This window comes from Carcharodon carcharias, chromosome 1 (assembly GCF_017639515.1).
Source record: "Carcharodon carcharias isolate sCarCar2 chromosome 1, sCarCar2.pri, whole genome shotgun sequence".
NCBI lineage: Eukaryota > Metazoa > Chordata > Chondrichthyes > Lamniformes > Lamnidae > Carcharodon > Carcharodon carcharias.
The window spans coordinates 41,047,389-41,065,593 of record NC_054467.1 but is presented as its reverse complement, the minus strand read 5'-3'; the positions used below and the strand labels follow the sequence as shown (position 1 = coordinate 41,065,593).

The 18,205-nt window shown below is 41.6% G+C and overlaps 1 protein-coding gene across 3 annotated transcripts in view; it reads left to right on the top strand.

Moving 5' to 3' along the window:
* The window catches only part of spata5 (spermatogenesis associated 5), a 496,065-nt gene that overhangs the window by 240,360 nt on the left and 237,500 nt on the right, over positions 1–18,205 (top strand). The gene's annotated exons all lie outside the window — the stretch shown is intronic.

The window sequence follows — 18,205 nt, the reverse complement described above, 5'->3', positions numbered from 1 at the left end:
CAATCCAGTCAGACCCATTACCCTGCTCTAGCGCTGCAAGTTTATCACCTTCAACTGTCCATCCAGTTTCCTTTGGAAATCATTGATAGTCTCTGTTTCCACCATCCTCGTGGGCACTGCGTTCCAAATGAATATGATAGATCCCATTTGAAAAAGAACACAAAGTTGTCATGACAAGCATTCCTCCCTCAAATAAATCCGTCAAAAAAATTGGATTGGCTTGTTTCTTATTTCAATTGCAGTTTGTGGAGCCTTGCTGTGCACAATGGGTTGTAGCATTTACCTATATAACAACAGTATCCATGCTTCCAAACATAATTAATTGATTGTAAAACACCTGGAGGCATCCTGGTGATGTGATAAAGCACCATATGAATACAAATATGCTTATTCTTTCTTAACTATAACTTATTTCAATTATGACACTTGCACCATTAAACTGTTTTTGTTCAAAGCATATTGATTATTAGGGTTGTTTTAATTTGATCTATTAAGTTAAACGCATGATTGAGCAGTTTTTTTTAGTGAATGTTCTATGTTCATTGATGTTGAAGCACACAGTTTTTATATTATTGCTTCCCAGCTGATATTTCATTAAACCAGCTACATTTTAAATATGTTGTGCAAGTTTCCATCCATTGTTTTATCTCTACCTTTTAGCCTATTTTGATTCCTTCCCTCCCACCCTACCCCCACTAGGGCTATCTGTACCTTGCTCATCCTGCTTTCTACCCTTAATGTCGCCATTAGCACATTTCTTAGCTAATATCACGACCGTCAACACCTCTTTGTCCTTTTGTCTATGACATCTTTTGGCAGTCTCCACCAATCACTGGCCCTCTATCCAGCTCTACCTGTCCCACCCCCCCCCTTAAACCAGTTTATATTTCACCTCTTTTCTATTTTTCCTTAGTTCAGATGAAGAGTCATTTGGACTCAAAACGTTAACTGTATTCCTCTCTGCAGATGCTGTCAGACATTCTGAGTTTTTCCAGGTATTTTTGTTTTTGTTTTGGATTTCCAGCATCTGCAGTTTTTTGCTTTTACCCATTTAATATTGCTTCTCTTCTCCAGCTTGAATGCTCCAGTCGATTTAAAATTTAGACTCTGAGTCCTGCAGTTGATGTAATTTCAGATACAAAACTGTTCATGAGACGTGTATGTAAACCACCTTATCTAAAAGAGAAATAGAAAGACTATTTGGTATTTCTTGGTTCAAGAGGATCATACTATACTTCTCCAATTGCAGCATCTAGTTTTTCTGAAACTGTTTCAGGTTTTGCACCTCTGCTACCCTTCAATAAAATCCATTTTCTCAGTTGATTAAAAGATCATATAATGGTACAGCAAAGGAGGAAGCTATTTGGTCTATCAAGCTCGTGCTGATTACTTTCTCCATGAGTTACTGTCGTACTTGCTCCCCTTATCTCTAATATTCCTCGTTTTCAAGCAACTATTTAATTTTCTTTTAAAACAATTTATTTCTACAATAGTTTGGAACAGATAATTTCACATACTAAACACCGTCTATGTAAATAATCCTTTCCTATTAACCCCTTTAATTAATTTTAAAATTAATCAAACATATTATTCCTTCTCACAAACCAATGGAATGAACCTTTCATTGGCTGACTTTAGCATAACCCTTCATAATCTTGAGGACCTCTATTAAATCATCCTTTTAACAATTTCAGCTCCAGAGCAAAAAGCTCTACATACTCATGCCTGGTAATGTTCTATTGAATCTATTCTGCACCTTTCCATTGCCTTTGTATCTTTCGTATAATGGGGTGACCCAAACTGTACCACAGCACTCCAACTGCAGCTTAGGGAGCTGTGCAAATTTCTTTTGTATTTTGAACCTCTAAATGCAAAACCAAAGATTCCACATCTGAGACTGGTGTAGACAAATCCAGTCGAAGAACTATCCCTGGCACAGGCATGGTGAGTTGATGACTTTGATATCATAATTTCTGTGATTTATGTCCCATATCTGGGCCTTGTCTTTGATATTTTATCAGGCACAGAAGTATTAATCAATCCCATAAATGATTTGAATATCTTGCATGTAGAATATGTCAATAATTATATGGTGGCATAACATAGAGGTGTTACATGTGATCTTTTGTGTATGCCCTTATGCACAATCCTCCAATCCTTTGTTGTACAAGATTATGACAGGTTCATTTAAGGTAAACAAAGAAAAACTGTTCCTATTATCTGATGGTGCAAGGACTAGGGGTCATTAAGGTTTGGAGCAAAAGGTGTCATGGGGGGTGGTGTGGGGTGAGGGGGAAAGTGTGAGGACAAACTATTTAACCAGCTAGTGGAGATGACCTGGAAGTCACAGCCTATGGGGGTGGTGGAAATAGAGACAATGGATGACTTCAAAAGGAAATTGTGTGGGTTCTTGAGGAAATAAATTTGCAGGGCTACGAGGATAGACCAGAGGATTGGGACTGATTGGGTTGCTGTATAGAGAGCTGGCATGGACTCATTGGGCAGAGTGACCTTCTTCTATGCCGTAATGGCTCCAGAGGCAGGATTTCCTGGCCCTGCCTGCCGCCGGGATTGTCCGGTCCTGCCGGAAGCCAATGGACTTCTGGCTGGTCCGTCGAACCTCCCTCAGCATGCCCCAATACGACAGGGCCGAAAAATCCTGGTTTAAGACTTTTCAGAAGAGGCCTAAAACACTTGGTAAGTCAAGACCAGCCTTTAGACACTAAACTGTTTTAATGCACAGGTAGCAAGTGAATATGGAGAATAATAGAGCAAATTCCACTTAAATTAATTTTATTTCTGCCCTTGAGAAATGGGAAAAATAATAAACCCCTCTCCCTGTGCTTTTTGTGAACTTAATGAATTTTGGCATTCCTTTGCCTCTAACCACAAAAACTGACCTCTTGGATTTGATGTTCAGCATCAGGGCCCAGGTTTACCCCTCACATCCTGTTGTTTTAAAACCTTGATTTTCTCTCTGTGTCTATCTGACCAGGGAGAGGCGTATGATGCTGGCTGGCTACCTGCCTCATGAGTGATTCACCAGCAGTTCTGTCAATTACATCCATTACTCCTCCCTCATTGAGAGAACATCTCCTACCAGATGTTGGACAGGCACCATAAACCCAAAGTGTATGGTGCTTGCTCAGGCTTCAGAACACTTGAATTCAGTATGACAGGTCATTTGTCACTCCAGCAAATGGTCTGAGCATCTTGCAATCAGGATGTGCCTGTACTTCCAATATATAATTAGATGACAGAAAACCTCCCCAGACCTCAGAGAACATGAATTTGGTGTGGCAGGTCATTTGAAAATGGGGATTCTCTGACCTGTCACAATTGGATCATCTGAGCTAACGGACCAGGAATGAGACAATTGCATGACTAATTACCTTCCAAAAACTGATCTGAATACATATCTTCAGTAGCTGCACCTGTGGCTTTTTAAAAGAAAAACTGGACCAATTCAGTTTATTTTGAAACAACAAAACCTAGACATAGCTCAATCCCAAGATCCTTTGATTGAAGAAAGAAATGACCAAAGATCCTGAAAGGTGGCAATTCTATTCTGGGAGTGTGACCAGCATTAATTTCATATTGACTTATAATCTACTTCTATATGGATTCGTATGGCAATTTTAGTCTTCCAAAACCCTTGTGCATTTGTATTACACAGGGATTACCTTCTGTAGTCCTATTTTATGCAAGCTGTTTCACAATTGAGACCTTAATTCAATTCCTCACATAAATGCACCATTCAAACACATTAAACTGTGTGCATTAATGCTAAGTAGCCACAAGGAGCATTTATACACTTAGTAAGCATTACTGCCTAGATTTAATTGTTCTGTGCCTTTATAGAATCATAGAGGTCTACAGTACAGAAAAAGGCCCTTCAGCCCATCAAGTCTGTGCTGGTCATACAAGTACCTAACTATTCTAATCACATTTTCCAGCACTAGGCCATAGCCTTGTATGCCATGGCATCGCAAGTGCACATCCAAATAGTTCTTAAATGTTATGAGCATGTCTGCCTCTACCACCCTTTCAGGCAGTGAGTTCCAGATTCCCACTGCCCTCTGGGGGAAAAATTCTTCCTCCCATCCCCTCTAAACCTCCTGCCCCTTACCTTAAATTTATGCCCTTGGTTATTGATCCCTCCACCAAGGGGAAAAGTTCCTTCCTGTCTACAGTATCTATGCCCTTCATAATTTAGCAGATCGGTCCTGAGGCCTCTTCCACCTGAATTTAATGCAGTATGTGGAGGAGTTAGAATGAAGAAAGAAATTAGATTGCTTATTTAATAGGATAATTCTTCTTTAAATAACATATATGCTCTACACATCACAATTCCACTCATATATCCCATAGGCCCAGCATAGATATTATGCTTTGGAATGGATGTGGGGTGGGCGGGGAGTGGGTGACAGGGGAGTGGGTGTGGGGGAATGAACTAGTTATAAATGGTTAATTTATTTAGTTTTAGATCAAAAAAACTGACAAAGTAGAACTTTATATAATGCAGAACTAAGAAACCACATGCAGCATCATCTATCTGCAATGTTATGATGACATTTTCATGCTCAGTATGTGATTGCCCCAGATCATTGATATATATGTCATTGAAGAATGAAAAGGACCCCACCAGGTAGCTGATCTATCTTTCCAGGCCAGGCATGCCACAGGGTGTTATTTTCATCAGCAAACATTGGATCCGGACTTCATTGTGTACTAATTATATAAACAGATTGTGAGCATGTGACATGTCAACTTTGAAAAAGCTGACTTCTGTCAATATTTTTCAGAATTGCTTGGGAAAACTTCTTGGCTTCTGTGTTGAAATTTGTTAATCACTTCTCTCTGCTTATCAAGTTGATTCAAGTATAGTTTGAATGATGAATGGAAACAGAAGCCGTTATCTGTTTTAACTATTAAACTGCTATAATTAACTTCTACTAAATTTATTGTTTATTGATGGCTAATTTGTTGTATTGATGTTGACATAACAAAAAGTTGTCTACTGTAAGTTGTTGCTGAAAATGTCTTTTTGCTTCCTGAAAAGAGTGATGCTTGCTCAGTATGATTGAGGAAGCAGTGGCCCGCCCTATAATTAGTCTAGTACTCACCCTAGTCTGTCTATCTTTCATCCACCCTCCTTCTTACGATTGGCCACATTATGAACAGTCCTTCTCCACTGCCCCCGCTGCCTATAAAGAGGCCAGTCCACTCACCCTAGTAGTCATGCTTCATGTTTGTACCTAGTTAGTAAATGTCAGTAGACTATTCATATGTGGAGTTCTCACAGTAGAGGCGAATGCTGTTTTCACCTGTGTGCACAGATACCTTTCCAGCTGGGGTTTCTATACAAGCTTATGAATGATGCACCACCGAATGTCAATATGCTAAAGAAATAAAGAACATGCTTATGTGATTCTCTAACCTGTCACCATTGGCAAAACGTTGGGAATCAGATCTATGGTTACAAATAATTCACAAACCCTTTTAAAAGCTTGGGAGCCGAAAGTCCTTCAAGTTTCCCGGCTGTACTTCCAGGAGTTTTTCACTTGCCTTGTAACAGCAGAATATCAACCCATCCCTTAAAAAGTCAAGTGTGGTCTGGGGGTGAGCAGGGCAGCAGGGGTGAATAGTCAGGTGCAGGCACTCCCTGCACTGGGTGTTCCTCCTCTACTGGCTCAGTCAAGGTCTGGCGAATCTGTGGAATGTGTTCTCCAGCAGCGAAGACCGTGTGGAAACCAGAGATGCACCTGTAATGGCATTTGTGTTTGTTCCATGCCTCACATTTACAAACTCTGACTGGTATCGTACTGGAAAGCAATAGCAGGAGCAATCCAACCACGTTCACATCCCAAGGAAATTCAGGGCTTTAGGAGTGAGATTGATTAGAATGGGATGTATTTTGAAACCAGAATAAGTGGGTCTTGTTCCAAATGAGTGAGGTTTGATGGAACTACTGCTTCGCCATACAGAGGTTCCTGACTCAACTGAGCAAAGTGCTGAATGGAAGCCAACTGAGCACAGAAGGAAGAGGTAGAGCAGTGTGTCTCCTAGTGGTTAAGCTTGTGAGTAGTGTGGCAGAGGCCTAAGGAAATGGCTTAACTGCCACCCAACATTTCAGTTAGCCAATAGTGTGGAGAAATTTAAATTAAATCAGTATATAATATTAAATAACATTATACTTAACACAACCAGGGACCTGTAATTTAGATATGCAAAAACAAATCTTCATAAGTGTAAATCCACAGTTCTTATCATGTGGATTATACTGAATGTATGGTGATACTTCTCCCATGATCTTCTCTTATCTCCTGCACAGTAATTTTATTCTGGATCAAGTGATAGTTGTGCTTTGATTCTTGACGCCCTCCAGACTATGCAGAAAATTTCAGCTGGTGTAATTAACATATTTGCATAATTATTGACTTAACATTCAACAGTTTGGAACAGGATTCTAAAGTGGCTCTAAATTGGCTGAGTGAATTTGCATGTTTAGAGTAATGAACTGGTGTTAGAATCAAGTGCCGGTGAGTGGAAAAATTAATGCAGGAAATCTTCATGAGCAGTGGAACTTGGATGGGTGGGGAGGGAAGAGATAAGTCTAAGGCCAGAATTTTACCTTCAGCGTGTGGGCCCACGCCCAACACATCCGAAAGTAATATGATGCGTGATGACGTTGGGCGTGCGTCCCGACGCCATCATGTTGTCTCGCAACATTTCGTTCGGCGGGCATGCATCGAAGTCGGCTGCACATCCACCAATAATTGAAAGACCTATTAAGGCCATTAAGGACCTAATTAACTTGAGATTTACTTGAGATAACGGTTGGTGGGCAGGCAAAAAGGCCAAGCAGCTTCTACATTTTTTAGGAAACCTCATTCACAAGCGGGATGAGGTTTCCTAAAGCTAATACTAATTAAATAAAACCTTTATTTTGACATTAAAAACATGTCCCATCTCATGTGACACGGTCACATGAGGGGACATGTTTCATTCAATTTTTACTGTATTTATTAATTTTTTTTAAAAAGTTCTTCAATCTCCCTGAGGCAGCTCTGTGCCTCAGGGAGACTGAAATGCTCCTTAGTGCGCAGGCATGAACTGCACGTTAGACCCGACTTGCCCTCCTCCCCTCGCTCGCACAGGTAGCACTCAACTGCTCGTGATCCATGCAGGATGGGCCTTAATTGGCCCACTCGCGTGAAATTGCGGTGTGAAGCTGATCACAGGCGACTCCCCGTCCGCCCAATCCCGCCAAGCCTGCCCGACGTGTGAAGAATTCAGGCCTAAGTATTGTTTCTTTGTCCCTCTTAAGTACACTGCTATTAATTATAGATAAGAAATCAGATGTGTAGATAAATCACTGACAGATATCGCTATAATATTTTGCATTTGAAAGCTAGGTACGCTTGAAACACTTAGAACTATCCAGAGTTATCATAAACCAGAGAATCAGTAATTCTAAGATAAAAGCAAAATACTGCGGATTATATCACATTTTTCCTTTTTTCATCACATTTCTACTTCTCTTTAACTCTGAAGAAGTCATATGAACTCGAAACGCTAACTCTGTTTCTCTCTCCACAGATGCTGTCAGACCTGCTGACTTTTTCCAGCATTTTCTGTTTTGAGTCAACAATTCTCCCGTTGCCCCTTTCCTATCCCTTCGCCCTTTTCCTCGCTCCTCAGCTCCTCGCCTCTCAACCACCCCTGCATCATTTACCTGTTTTCCATGATTTTGGGGAATTTACTTGTAGTTTCAGTTTTAATAATTTCCTTCTCAACCCAATTGCTATTCACTGTCTCTGGAATTTAACCATTGGCAATCTGACCTTGTTTACCTTAGCAACCAGTTTCTGATAAGTAGCTAGGGGGAAAAAAAGGGGTTGAAATGGCTGATATGGAGACCTGACTCTGTAATTGTTGTGTTGTCTGTGTCTCAGGAAGAGGTGTGGTGTCTCTTGCCTGCAGTAAAACTGATGACACGATCTGATAGACAGCACTACAGAGACAAAGAGGAATTTATAGGCACCTGAAGGCAATACAAGCTGATGATGAAAGGCATTTTAAATGTAAGACACTAATTCGAGGTGAAATAAAAACCTTAGAAGAGCTTTGTGTCTGCTTCAGATTTAACATGATTAAAGCTAGCTTCAAAACTTTTGAGATGGAAACAAAATATAATGTTAGGAGTAATGTGGTGCCAAAGAAGAGTTAGATTCACAGAGAAATCCAGGTAATAATCAGACCTTCATTGTTTTCATTTAGGATTTTGTGTTCTTTGAATAGACAAAGGTCAATTATTCTTGTAGGATATTTTAATTATACAGCACATTAGATCCCCAGATGTACCAGTTCTGTTTACATAGGGGATGGTTCCAGTTGCTTTCCATTATAGTTAGTTTGGCAATTTAACTCTAGTGAAACAAGGCATCTTTGATTAGCCTTAATTTGAACATAAACAATCATGTAGTGTCTTATCACCTCCTCAAAATGTCTCAGCATGTCATACAATTAATTATTTTTGAAGTGCAATTACTTGTTATAAAGGAAGATGCACCAGCAACATTCCAAGGACAGAAGTGAAATTATTAAATGTTTTTGATGGTTGAGGAAGGAATTTTGGTCGGGTCCTGGGGAAAACGCACTGCTCTTCTTCGGGTCATTTAAGCTCCAGCTGAGCACACAGATGTCTAACCCAAGGATGGCAACTCTAATAAATTCAGTGCTTCGGCAGTACTGCACTGCATGTTATTACAGAAGACATTTTCTCCTGTTGCACTCATCCTGCTGGTGTAAAGATGATCTGAATCAAATGCATTCACTCAACTTTACTTTAGTTCTTGTGTGCAGTGAGATTCAATTGGTTCATCAATGCACAACTTCTCAAGTGCTAAGCTTCTTGTATCTTGCAAGGAGCAACAGATTGAGTTTGGTAAATCTGTGAGGCTCTGATGAGCACCTGGCTTCAAATTCAGGTTCAGAGGCAAAATATTGATTCCCCAGCAAATAGCACCTACACCAATTATATCAAGAGCAACAGAGGTGTGTTGTAAGACTAATGCAGGTGATGTGATAAGCTGCAAGTGTGAGGGTGAGCTTCCTCATTGGAGTTTGTTGTTTATTACTGATGCTATTTTTCTCATTCATTGGTGCCAACTTGATACTGTATAACAAGAAGTGACATATGACACTAGACTAAGATTGTAATAGAGATAAAAACAAAAAAACTGCGGATGCTGGAAATCCAAAACAAAAACAGAATTACCTGGAAAAACTCAGCAGGTCTGGCAGCATCGGCGGAGAAGAAAAGAGTTGACGTTTCGAGTCCTCATGACCCTTCGACAGAACTTGAGTTCGAGTCCAGGAAAGAGCTGAAATATAAGCTGGTTTAAGGTGTGTGTGTGGGGGGCGGAGAGATAGAGAGACAGAGAGGTGGAGGGGGTTGGTGTGGTTGTAGCGACAAACAAGCAGTGATAGAAGCAGAATATCAAAAGATGTCAACAACAATAGTACAATAGAACACATAGGTGTTAAAGATAAAGTTGGTGATATTATCTAAACGAATGTGCTAATTAAGAATGGATGGTAGACCCACTAGAGCTATACCTTGAGTGCCCTACCATCCATTCTTAATTAGCACATTCGTTTAGATAATATCACCAACTTTATCTTTAACACCTATGTGTTCTATTGTACTATTGTTGTTGACATCTTTTGATATTCTGCTTCTATCACTGCTTGTTTGTCGCTACAACCACACCAACCCCCTCCACCTCTCTGTCTCTCTATCTCTCCGCCCCCCACACACACACCTTAAACCAGCTTATATTTCAGCTCTTTCCTGGACTCGAACTCAAGTTCTGTCGAAGGGTCATGAGGACTCGAAACGTCAACTCTTTTCTTCTCCGCCGATGCTGCCAGACCTGCTGAGTTTTTCCAGGTAATTCTGTTTTTGTTTAAGATTGTAATAGTATCAGCTGCCTGAGAGTTGCATTTACATTTTTATGGATACTAACAGCACAGATTAATTTTTTTCCAGCAAAGGTGGGGGCGAAAGGGTGAACAAGTGGTGTTGGTAGGACCTGGGGGAGTCTCCAATATGGAATAATCATCGATGGACTTTGTTTGGATTCACTTGATAGGAGAAATGGTCTGTTCTTATCTTGTGATTTATGTTCCTACTTGCCTCATTTTTTTGAGACTTCTCATTGTCTTGTGTTGTGCTTTGTGCCATGACTGGTATTATGCTGATGGGTTACTGGCTGCTTTGTATTTACCCAAATGTGAAAAATGTGTAGAAGAATTTTAAATGGATTTGTCTGTCTGTATTTGTCTTTCTCTCTCTTCCTATGTGAAAGAGCATATGATTTGAGATTCCGAACTCACCAAGTGAGGAATTGTGTCCTAACATATTGTAACAAAGTTCATTTGGAGATACCAGTAATTTTACTGCAACACTTTTTATTTAATAAGCTATTACTTTCATGTATATATTTCAAAAGGCATTTAGGCAGAATTGTATTTATTTTAGTGTTGATGACATTTTTAAAATACAGAAAAGCTTGACAGAACTGGATCAGCAGTCAAGTTCCTGTGCTAACCTCCAACAGTGGAACACAATTCAAAATATAACTTTAATATACTGGAATTATTGCATATTATTTTTTAAAAATTATATGTTATGTGAATGGTGCCAGTGTGCCATTTGTATTCCAGTCAGAGCTGGAAAAATATGCATCATTATTCCAGAGGATACCTCCTCAATGTTTCACCATATTGATTCTATTTCTACTCTTTCCTTAATGTTATGCCAAACATATTATCCCACTTAAAATAAACATTTATACTTATGTTAAAACAGTAAGGAGATGAATTTAAGACAAACACATCAAAAATGTGTAAGCTTGTATTCAACAGCATTACTTCAGGGTCATTACTTTTCCAGTTGATAATGTAGCAACAAATGGAATGCACACTAATTAATTGCATCCACAAAATAAAACATGCTGTTTAAAAAAAATGTTACAGCACTTGCAATACAACAGAACTCTCTTTTTGCTGTTAGTCAACTGTAACTCACTCAAACTTCAAATACCCACTTTCTTAATCCTGCCATCAATAAATGTAATTTTGCCTTTAGGTACCCACTTGATCTCTTGTTTGAACCATTTGTATGTTTGCACAAGCAAACTATTTGAAAAAGTTCAGTTCAACTGTAAATCTCTGTAATTTTGAATCTGTAAATGTAAATCCGTAAACTTGAGATCATCCAAAACTCTGCTGTTTGAGTGTTAACTTGCATTTCCCTTATCACTTCTGTGCTCGCTGACCTACATTGACTTCCAGAGAAGGAATGTCTTGATTTTAAGATTCTCATCCTTGTTTTCCAATCCCTTCATGGCCTTGCCACTCCCTATCGATGTAATCTCCTCCAACTCCACAACCCTCCGAGATATCCGTGCTCCTCTAATTCTGGCCTCTTGTGCATTCCCAATTATAATTGCTGCACCATTGGTGGTCATGCCTTCAATTGCCTTAGCCCCAAACTCTGGAATTCCCTCTCTATACCTCACTTTTCTCCTTTAAGACACTTTTTAAAACCTATCTAGAAAGTTTAAGGTATGACAGTGCAGTTCAGCCTTGTGGAATGTGCATCCTGTGGGAAGTTGTGCAGGCATAAAGTGCCCTCGATGACTGCACCTGCAGGAAGTGTCACCAGCTGCAGGACCTTGACCTCCGAGTTGTGGAGCTCGAGCGGCAGCTGGAGTCACTGTGGCACATCTGCAAGGCTGAGGATTATGTGGATAGCACATTTAGGGAGGTGGTCACACCACAGCTAAGAAGTACACAGGCAGAGAAGGAATAGGTGACCGCCAGAGTATCTAAGAGAAACAGGCAGGTAGTGCAGGAATCCCCTAAGGCTATTTTGCTCTTTAACAGCTTTTCCAATTTGGATATTGGTGAGCAAGATGGTTCCTGGGGGCTGTACTGTAGCAAGAGCCAGGATTGTGGTACCGCAGGTGGCTCTGCTGCATAGGAGGGGAGGAAGATGAGTGGAAGTGCAATAGTAGTAGGGGATTCCATAGTTATGGGGGCAGACAGGCATTTCTGTGGCTGTAGACGTGACTCCAGGATGGTATGTTGCCTCCTTGATGCCAGGATCAGGGGTGTCACAGAGTAGCTGCAGGACATTCTTTTGGGAAGAGTGAGCAGCCAGAGGTTGTACTTCACATTGGGACCAATGACATAGGTAGGATGAGGTCCTGAAAGCAGATTTTAGGGAATTAGGAAGGGAATTAAAAAGCAGGACCTCAAGAACAGTAATCTCATGATTACTCTCAGTGCCACGTGCTAGTGAGCATAAGAATAGGAAGGTTGAACAGTTCAACACATGGCTGGAGAAATGCAGGTGGGACCTGTACAAGAAGGACGGGTTACACCTTGAGTGGGACTAATGCCCTCAAGGGGAGATTTGCTCGTGCTTATGGGGAGGGTGTAAACTAGATTGGCCGGGGAATGGGAAATTGAGAGTGGAGAGGAGAAAAACTGACAGTGGGAAGTTGGGAAGTATCAACTGATAATGAAGCCATATCAGAGAGTAGTATCAAGGTAGATAGAATAATTGGAGAGTTTGATAGAATTACAGTATACAATAGTAAGTCATTAAATGGGGTCAGAATAAGGGAGAAAGTAAAACAGCTTAAATCAGGGTTAATGTGCATGTATGTGAATGCACAGACTGTGGTTAATAAGATTGGTGAACTGCAGACGCAGGTTGACTCATGGAATTATGATATTATTGCTGTAACAGAGACATGGCTCAAAGAAGGGCAGGACTGAGTGTTAAATATTCCTGGGCACAAGGTGTTTAGAGGAGACAAGAAAGGAAGCAAATTGGGTGGTGGGGTGGCAATATTGATTAAAGATGGCATTACAGTACTGCACAGAGGATTTTCCAGAGGGGTCAAGGATTGAATTTCTCTAGCTAGAGGTGATGAATGAAACAGGTGGAATAACATTAATCAGTGTAGTATGTAGGTCACCAACTAGGAAGGGATGTGAAGAAACAAATTTGTAAAGAAATTACAGAGAGGTGCAAGAGTTATAACCTAATCATAATGGGGGACTTCAATTATCTAAATACATACTGGGATAGGAATAGTACAAAGGGACAAGAGGGGCGAGAGCTCCTGGAAAGTGTTCAAGATCATTCTCTGCACCAGTATGTTTCCAGTCCAAAGCGAGGACATGCACTTTTGTACCTGGTTCTGGGGAATGAGTTAGCCCAAGTGGATCAAATTTCAGTAGGAGAGCCTCTGGGGGACAGTGATCATTGTATCAAAGTTTAGGTTGGTCTTGGAAAAGGCAGGGCACCATCCAGAGCAGGGATAATTAATTGGGGGAAAGTCAACTTTGATGGAATGAGAATGCATCTGAGTCGCGTGAGTTGGAATCAAATGTTGGCAGAAAAGATGGTGTCTGAACTATGGGCCACCTTCAAAGAAAAGTATTGCAGATAATGTCAAGGTATAGTCCCTTGAAGGGGAAAGGTAGGACATATAAATCCAGAACACCCTGGATGACAGGGGAGATAGAGGTGAAGATGAAAAGGAAGAAGTGCGCGTACTACAGATGTCAGATAGAAAATACAATGGAAAATCAGGCTGAATATAGAAGGACCAGAGGGGAAGTGAAGAAACTAATAAGAAAAGCAAGGCGAGAGCATGAAAAAAGGCTGGCAGCTAACATAAAAGGGAATCCCAAGGTCTTCTATGAGCATGCAAATATTAAAAGAGTGGTAAAAGAAAGATTCGGGCCAATTAGGAACAAAAAAGAGGACTTGCATGTGGAGGCTGGAGAAATAGCAGAGGTATCGAACGAGTATTTTGCATCTGTCTTTACAAAGGAAGAAGATGCTATCCAGGCTGAGGTGAAAGAGGAGGTAACTGGTACACTAGAAGAATTTACATTTGAGAAGGAGGAGGTGTTAGAAAGGCTATGTTTACTTAAAATAGATGAGATGCATCCAAGGGTACGGAGGGAAGTGAGAGTGTAAATTTCAGGGGCATTAGTGATAATCTTCCAGTCTTCCTTAAACACAGGGGTGGTGCCAGAGGACTGGAGAATTGAGAATGTTAAACCCTTGTTCAAAAAGGGGTGCAAGGATAAAGTTGGCAACTACAGACCACTACTTTGACCTCAGTGACAAGGAAACTTCTGGAAACAATAGTTTGGGATAAAATCAATAGTCACTTAGACAAGTGCAGGATAATTAAGGAAAGCCAGCATGGATTAATTAAGGGAAAATCATGTTTAACTAACTTGCTGGAGTTTTTAGAGGAAGTAACAGAGAAGACTCACAAGGGAAATGCTGTTGATGTGGTGTATATGGGTTTTCAAAAGGCAGTTGATACAGTGTCACACAATAAGACTTGTGAGCAAAATCCTAGGTCATGGAATAAAAGGGAAAGCAGGCATTTGGATAAAAAAATTGGCTGTGTGACAGAAAGCAAAGTGTAGTGACAAATGGTTGTTTTTCAGATTGGAGGATGATTTGTAGTGGAGTTCCCTAAGGGTCAGTGCTGGGACCCCTGCTCTCCCTGATATATATGAATGACCTGGACTGTGTTGTGCAGGACATGATTTCAAAATTTGCGGATGCTATGTAAGATGTGAAATGTTGTCAACTGTGGTGAGGATAGTCCTGAACTTCAAAAGGACATGGACATGTTGGTGGATTGGACAGACAAGCGGCAGATAAAGTTCAATGCAGAGAAGTGTGAGGTGATCCATTTAGGCAGGAAGAATATGGTGAGAGTACAAAATAAAGGGAGAGATTCTAAAGGAGGTGCAGGAACAGAGGGACCTCAGTGTATATGTACATAGGTAATTGAAGGTGGCAGGGCATGTTGAGAGAGCAGTTAATAAATCATACAATATCTTAGGATTTATTAATGGGGGCACGGAGCACAAGAGTAAGGAGGTCATGTTGAACTTGTATAAGATACTAGTTAGGCCTCATCTGGAGTATTACGTCCAGTTCTGGGTGCCATATTTGAGGAAGGCATTGATGTGAATGCATTGGACAGAGTACAGAGGAGATTCACAAGAATGATTCCAGGGATGAATAACTGTCGCTGTGAGGAAAGATTGGAGATCTGGGACTGTTTTCCTTGGAGAAAAGAAGGCTGAGAGGAGACTTGATAGAGGACAGGGTAAATAGTGACAAACTGTTCCCACTTGAGAGCATCAAGAACTAGAGAGCACAGATTCAAAATAATTGGCACAGAGAGTAAATGTGATATGAGGAAATTTTTTTTCACCCAGAGGGTGGTTGGACCATGGAATGAACGTCCTGAAAGAGTGGTGGAGGCAGGTTCAATAGAATTATTTCACATTGGATTGCTACCTGGAAAGAAATAATGTGCCAAGTTAAGGGGAATAAAGCAGGGGAGTGGGACTAGGTGGAATGTCTTTTCAGAGAACCAGTGCATACTCGATGGGCTGGATGGCCTCCTGCACTGTGAAGATTCTACCTCTTTGACCAAGCTTTTGGTCATATGACCTAATTATCTCTATGTGGTTCAGTGTCATACTTTTTTTGTAATACCTCTATGAAGCACCTTGGGATGTTTCATCATGTTAAAGGTGCTATTTGGCTGTAGGTTGTTGTTGAAATGTGAACAGACTTCTTCCGACAGGAACAATCTTAATCTGACAGGTTAGTGATTGCCATTATCTAGTAGGTGTTTTAAGCCATGTGCTGCTTCAATGGCAGAATTTCCAAGATAAATCATAGGCTCCCAGTACAGTATCGCTTAACGTTGCTCCATATTATTTCACTTTAATGTCAGTCAGTTAATGGGGCCTATCTTCTCATTTAGCGTTGAGAGTTTCATTTTAAAATCGTTTCCTCCCAGTCTGACTTAGGGCCACATGACATGATCAGTGCCATTTTGGGAGTGGCCTCTCCTGCTCCCTGACCCACCCTCTCACCGAACCTTTCACTCCCTGCTTCTTTCGCTCACTGAAAGAACCTGTGTTCCTGTTCAATGTCCAGATCCAGGTCCGATCCGAAGCCGGAGATCCAAGGTTGTGAAAGTGCAGGTCCCAATGGTGCAGAAGTGTTGAGCTGGGGCTGTGATAACTAATGTTCCTTTGAAATGCTCCTGCTCATTGCTTCCCTCTCCTGAACTCTCACTGTGAGCAAGGGTTCAGGTGAGGGACGTGGAAAGCGGGTGGTTCGGTGAGTAGAAGGATCGGTGAGGAGGAGGGTCAGGGATTGGCAGAGGCTGCAAGTCAGGGGGTCAGTGAGAGAAAGGGTCCGTAGCAACCAGGAGGGCCAGAGAGCTGGATGTTTGGTGAACAGGTTTAGCAGTGAGTGCTAAGTACTGAAAGTAGAAAGTTACCATATTTCTTTTATATTTTTGAATGTATTTTATTTTAAAAGTTGTTTCATTTACCAGTGTAGGAATTTAGCAATGTAAAATATTTCAATTTAAAGCTTATATTGTTTTGATATTTTTTTCTGATGAGGAAGTTCCTGCAGAACCTAACTACAGCTTTTGCATAAGTTGTAATGGGAAAATATGATTCGCTTGAAGTTGTTTCATCTAAAGTCGTGATTTTCAGCAATGCAGCTACAACTTTAAGTGAGGACTTACTGTACTGTAGTTTGTGACCTCAGACCTCCTGTTTTTGGCGGTAGTCTTCTGAAATTGCCGATTCCTTGCCTGAGCCCGGCCTGCAGCAGTTGAGGACAACAATGACTTAAGTTTTATGCTACAGTGTTTCCCAACCCACCTCCCCACATCTCCGCCCCTGTCACTATGACACTACCTGCTGGGTGCAAGTGAGAAACCTGGCTTAGTGATGTCAGCTGACCACTGCCAGAGAACCAATGGTGTGCTCTCATGAGGGGGCTGGAGAATCTTGAATCGAGACTGGGGGCTGGGGGCGGGGGCTGGGGCTGGGGCTGGGGGTTGGGTGGGGATGTCTCAGAAATTTGGGGAACTGAAGAGAGGCAGCATGAGGGAGAGGGAGACTGGGGAATGGGGGCTGGGGTGCAGGCAGATTGAGGAATGTGGTCTCCAGGGAGAGGAAAAAAGGGGAATGGGAGATTGGAGAATGGGGGCTGGCGAAGAGGGAGACTGGAGAATAGGAGCTGGGGGATTCACTGAGAGAGGAACAGCCAGTAAAGGGGGTAAGTAAAATCTAGCATCTTACTGTGGTTAAATATGAAAGACTGTTTCCATTGGTGAGGGAATCGGAAACTAATGAATGGAAACCAAGAGTCATAATTGGAAGAATCAGGGAGGGGGGAGAAATTTTCTATTGAAATGGACTATTGAACTCTGGGATCCTTCACCACATGTGGTTATGGAGATAGATACTTGTATCTGTATGATGTGGGCGCTGGCAGATCCCATTGCGAGCCGCAATGACCACATCTGCAGCAAGTGTCGGTTGCTGGACGATCTCTGGCTCAGAATTGATGAGCTGGAGTCCGAGCTCCGGACGCTGCGGCACATCCGGGAGGGGGAAAGTTACCTGGATGCTTGGTTTCAGGAGGCGGTCACACCCGGTAGATTAAGTACCTCAAGTTCGGTCAGGGGTCAGGGTCAGCAGGGTATGAGAGCAAGTGAGGCAGTTAGAGGGATCCTGTGTTCAGGTACAGAGAAGCCTCAGCTCTTGACCTTGACCACCAGGTACGAGGTACTTGCTCCCTGTGTGGATGAGGAACAGGGCTGTAGGGAGGATGAGCCAGCTGACCACGGCACCGTGGCACAGGAGGCCATTCAAGAAGGGGAGCAAAAAGACAAGTGGTAGTTGTAGGAGATTCTATAGTTAGGGGAATTGATAGCATCCTTTGTAAGCAGGATCGAGAGTCCCGCATGGTATGTTGCCTGCCCGGTGCCAGGGTGAGGGACATCTCTGACCGGCTTGAAAGGATATTGGAGAGGGAGGGGGAGGATCCAGTTGTTGTGGTCCATGTCGGGACAAATAACATAGGTAAGACTAGGAAAGAGGACCTGTTTGGGGATTATCAGGAACTAGGAACTAAATTAAAGAATCCTCAAGGGTTATAATCTCCAGATTACTGCCCGAATCATGTGCAAATTGGCATAGGGATGCGGGAATAAGGGAAGTAAACACAAGGCTAAAGGAATGGTGTGGGAAAGAGAGG